Raw genomic sequence first — 6,000 nt, 5'->3', positions numbered from 1 at the left:
TCACTCAGTCCATAATTCATGTTTAGTTTATCTTGTTCACCAGTCCATATTGATTTCTATTAATCTGGGGTCTAACTTTTCCTTTTGTTAGTCACGTTAGAGTTGCGAACTTATTTCTCGTAATAAGGATATGACTTTATGGCCTATATTTTTTTATTGTCTCAAGGCATGTCATCTTACGTCTTTTCCTTCACTTGACTATAGACTCTGTAATACTATCATCTTTTTGACCTACCATTGTCATCCATGTATTATATCTTACTCTTAATGCTTTATTAGCTCTCTTCTTATATCCTGCTAACATTTCTATCTATCACTTTATTCTGAAAACTTCAACAAGATATTCTTTTGCTTTTAGCTCCCATTTGCTCCATGCACTGGCTCTTCGAATTGCCTAACATTCTTTCTTGGGGATGGGAAGCACACTAAGGTAATATTTTTACGATGCACCATCTAGGTATCTCACGAGGAGATCTATTAGAGCATTTACACTATCCTTCGGAAATGTCAACTAACGCAAACAATCCAACCATAATGTTGGGTTACTCTAACCCCAGCCGAATCTTGATATCCGTCCTTCTCTTATACTACTTTTGTTAGCCCCTATAGGGCATAAATGAGATGGGTATGATCAATCGTACGTACCTCTATTACTGTTGAATATAACTTAGAAAGCTTATATTCCTCTGCCTGAATTATAAACACTGTAAACCTTTATTAACTGGGCGCCTCGTACTCTTCTTCATCTACATTTTTTTTGCTTGTTCAAACTTGTATTTAGCTTTTGAATCTCTCATTATCTTTCACCATTAAGGTGGGTAGGCATTCTTATCTCAAGACTCCTTATCAAGAGGCTTACACCTTTCAGTACGCATATGATCCGTTGAAGACCTCACATTTACTTATCATAACCATGATGCAAAGTCGAGTTTCCTTTGTCTCAAATCTTCCATAGCCATATATTTTACCAACCGTTTTTTTGGATGTAGTTATCGTCTTATTATGAACAAAATAGGAGTTAGGAACTTGAATTCTTACAACTGAGCTCTACCACACGATCTAGAGTAAGAAGAAAGAGTGATAGTCCTAAATGCCCTGTAGCCTCCTGCTTATAAGTGTGGTGCATGATACACCCATAAACAAGACTCTACTAGACACGGCTTGCAGACTCCCTTGGATAGAACTGCTCTGGTACCACTTTTGTCATGACCCAAACCGATGGGCCGCAATGGGCACCCGGTACCTTACTCAACCGAGTACGAACGTAACGTATCTTTTTATTATATTATCATATACACGTGACATACGGGCCTAATAGGCCAACATAATTATTAATAAACTCAAAACATAGGCCGACAAGGCCGTACAATCTTTCACATACACAACATATCTCTCCAAGCCTCTAAGAGTACATAAATGTCATAAAGGTAGGGACAGAGCCCCGCCAAACCAAACAATACATGACTAAATCATACAAGCAACTCCGAAGCAAATGGAGCGCACCAACATCTTCCGCTGAGCTGATAGCCCACTTGGAGGGCTCTCGACCGGTCTATCGGGACCTACGGGCATGAAACGCAGTGTCCCCAGGAAAAAGAGACGTCAATACGAAAAATGTATCGAGTATGTAAGGCACATAAATAAGTACTTAATAGACATGGAAGAAATATAGAGTACTTGACTCAACCTGTATGTCTGAATAACTTTGTAAATCATGAAATACTTTTAGCATCATGTATATGTCTATGAATGTCATATCATGTATAGGTACATGTCTCATAATATCATCAACCTCTGAGGGCATGCCATCGTATCATATTGGCCACTGTGGGCAAAATCATCAACGTATACCAGCTGATCACGTGGTGGTGCGTATATAACTCCATAACCTTTCCCATATCCCATATACATATACATACATATATACACTTATATAACGCCATTTGAATTGTATTTCAGCAACTGTAGGCAATATCATTATCATATACCAGCTGATCAGGTGGTGGTGCATATATAATGCTATAACCTTTTCCCATATCCCATATACATATATTTACATATATACGCGTATATAACGTCATCTGGTCATGGGTCAATACACATGTATAAATGAGTGAAATCCATGAAAAAATACATAATAATCTCGATATTCCTTCCAGATAAACTTTTCCAAGTACGTATTATTCTGAGACCCATGAACAGAAGATAATAATAATTCTCATGGGGATTCAAGAATATAGACAGCCCTACTATTTCTATGAATAGAGTAATTTATAGAAAACTGTGTATTTGCTCGTTTCTTCAGTATAATTTGGATCACGCAAAAGAAAGAAGGGATAGCCTTAACAAATCTGAGCCGATTATCTTGACACTAACCTCTAACACGCGTCAATTGTGACAACACGTAACGGCGGGTCGAAGTAGGGAAAAATCCGTATGATATTCTTGAGAAAGATTGCACTGTATTCCCTTAGAATCGCAAAATTCCTTTGTTATTACACAGTATAAATTCGTATGAAATTCTTGTTGGAGCAAAATCACGCTGCCATCACTTGTAGGAGTTTGCTGGAGCACTTCACTTTGCTATGAATATAAATTTATCTCTTTTTGTGAATTTTATCCTAACTTCATATGAATTTTGTGGAATTTTAGAAGTATTTCAAGACTTTGTTGAAGTTGAACGTTACCCTTTTCCATCTCTTTGTGAATTTTAGACATTTTTTTTTATAATGGACCCCACTTTACAAGGCGACTAAGACATAAGGACTCCTCCAATCTTGCCACCTTAGTAAATGAACTTAAGAGTCATTAAATTGTCTCTATCTTGCTGCCAAGTCTTCACAAATCACATGTGGATTTGTCCCCCTAATAATTATCCAAATACTTTTCCACCAAAAATTCAATTTATAAGATAATCTCCCACTTAAAATTCATAATTACCCAATTATCTCAAATTACTTAAAATACTACACACTTTTAAGACATTTTGCACACCTTACTATTATTATCATGTGGTACCTTGTATGACACTAGTCCATAAATACCGGATATTATAGCTCAGACCGTATTTTATCTCAAAATGCCAAACTTCGATGAAATTCATTTTCTTTAATTTTCTTACCCTCTCACCATTACAAATTTACTTATCACTTGTTTGAATTAGCATAGTACTTATAATCTCAAAATAATCTTATTCACGAACTTACGTCGGTTAACTTACGATGAAACTTTAACGTACGAAAATGCGAGATGTAACAGTTGGACCTAATGCAAGAATGCAATCCTGCAACGAACCTATGTACCCTCTCTGCGTCAGTAGGAAATATCATCAGTGCATGGCGGGATAAATTAGAAAACCTTGCCTGATAGTCGGTCACTAACATCTGACCCTGCTCAAGCTGCTCAAACTGATACCGCAACTCTTCCCTCTTAGAGGGTAGAATATACATGTCTAGGAATAATTGTGTGAACTGACCCTAAGTGATAGGAGGAGAACCTGCTGGCCTGCCAAGAACATAAGACTGCCACCATCTACGGGCCCTGCCCTCCAGCTGGAAAGTAATGAATTCAACCCCATGAGACTCTAATATCCTCATGTTATGCAGTCTGTCCCTGCACCTATCAATAAAATCCTGGGCGTCCTCATGACGCTCACCCCCGAAGATACGAGGGTGTATCCTAGTCCATCTATCCAATAACTTCTGCGGATCGCCATCCGCATCTAGCCTAGGCTCGGGTACCACTATAGCAACTAGCTGAGCCCCATCTGCGAGTATTGCACCGGAAGTCTGATACACTGCAGCTGCATGACCATGAGCCTGAGCAATAGGGGTTTGTGCTCACCTTCCCGCATGGGATGTAGCTGGATCCGCTGGAAATAAACCAGCCTGAGTCATGGTGTCTATGAACCGCAACATACGGCCCATGAGCTCCTGGAAACCCAATGTTGTCATGAAGTCCGCCGGGGTAGGCTTAGGTATGGGCACCTGGCCTTCTCTTTAATCATAGGATCCCCCGTATAATCTGCCGGTGGTGCTACTAGGATAGCTCTAGGACACCCTCGTCCCCTACCTCGGGCCGGTGCCCTCCCCCGGCCTCTACCTCGGCCTTTAGAAATGGGGGGAGCAGCTCCTCCCGGGTCTGGAATATCTGCCGTACGCGTCCTCGCCATCTATAAGGGAATAGAAGAAGGAAATTTAGTATACCATCTACCGCACGATAGGATATGAATAAAGAGTAGTTTCCTAACACCCTATAGCCTCACGAAGATAAATACAGACGTCTATGTACCGATCTGCAAGACCCAATCCCTAATTAACTGGTGAGTTCTCAATTATTTTATTTAAACATTTCTAACATTCACTTACTTATATTTTGACAGATCGAAAATTAACAATTCCATAACCATAGAAATGCAACCAAAAAATGATAGTCTATAGTGTGTGCCAGGAACTAGTGTCACAAGTACTAGGGCAACTAGTAGAATATACAAAATACCACTATCCTACTTCCTAAAACATAATAGATAGTACATAATTAACGACAAAAGAAGAGAACTCTGGTATGCTGCAGAACGGCTCAAAAGGGCAGCTCACCGTGGGATCTCGATCAGGAATCAGGAACGCGCGCCGGAGGGGTAACTAGATGCACCTGCCTCAGATCCTATACAGTTAAGTAAAGAAGCTTAGTATGAGTACATAAATAATATGTACCAAGCAAGTATCCAGTCTAACTTCGAAGAAGTAGTGACGAGGGGTCGACTTTACACTTACTAAGGTCAATATTAATAATAATATATAAGCTTACACTAAGCATTATTAACATGGATATAATAACAATCTTAGAATTTAGGGGAAAATGATATATCAATTTCAGTAACGTCATATAATAATTTGCAATTCAAAGCATTTAAACAAAGTAAATCATGGAGTTATTTCCAAATAAATATCATGCGCACATTATGCCGAGGTTGTACGACCCGGTCCAACATAATAATAATTGTGCACTGCCAGAGGGTCGAATGAAGCGAATCATAGATGCATCTATTTCTATCGAAGCAATCGACCCTATCCACAAATATCAATTATTATCAAGAAGACATATAAAGGCGCATTTATAGTCAAATAAATTCATACAAGTTCTCAAGTAAGTGCATATGTTCGTTTATGTTTCTTTTCAATCTCTAACATGTCCTAAGTGATCTCATTAGTAAGTAAGAACATAAGCATTTGCAAGTATGGCATTATACGGGTCCAAAACTACCTGGACAATTAGCATTTTAGTAGCTACGCACGGACTCTCATCACCACGTACGTACATAGCCCCCACAAACAATCACATACATTTATTAGATTTACTTAGGGGTTTATTTCCCTCTTACGAGGTTATAAAGGAGACTCACCTCGCTCTAAAGCTTACTTCCAATATCAATAACGTGCTCAAACCCTCAATTTGGAGCCAAACAAGCCAAAACTAATTAAACTGGGTAAGAACTAGTCAATCCAAGCTCAAGAGTTCATATTCTAGCTATTAAAGTAATTTACCAACCCTAAATACAAGTTTCCTAAAATATATCCCCGGACCCATGTGCCCGAATTCCGGAAAGGTTTGAGGGAAGTTGTTACGCATAACCTAACGATCAAGAATATATGATTTTTACTTTATCCCATAATAAATTTCTTGGTAAAATCTTATTTTTATCAAAACCCTAGGTTTTTACTCTGATCCTATGATTTTCACTAATTTTTGTGTGTTAATCTACCCAAAACCCAAGTATTTAACTCACATTAAGTAGAAATAGCTTATCTCATAATGCTAGGTTGAAATTCCCTCTTTGAAAGCTCTCAAATCGCCCAAGAGTAGAAGTGAAATGAAATAAATGGCCAAAATCCCGTCTTTAAAAGCTGGACACAACCCTCTAATATCGCATTTGCGACACCAGGTTCGCAAATGTGACAAAATCCTCGTAAATGTGAAGTTTGGGCCTCTATTGTTATGGTC

This window comes from Nicotiana sylvestris, chromosome 12, assembly GCF_000393655.2.
Source record: "Nicotiana sylvestris chromosome 12, ASM39365v2, whole genome shotgun sequence".
NCBI classification, from domain to species: Eukaryota; Viridiplantae; Streptophyta; class Magnoliopsida; order Solanales; family Solanaceae; genus Nicotiana; species Nicotiana sylvestris.
This window is presented reverse-complemented; position numbering follows the sequence as displayed.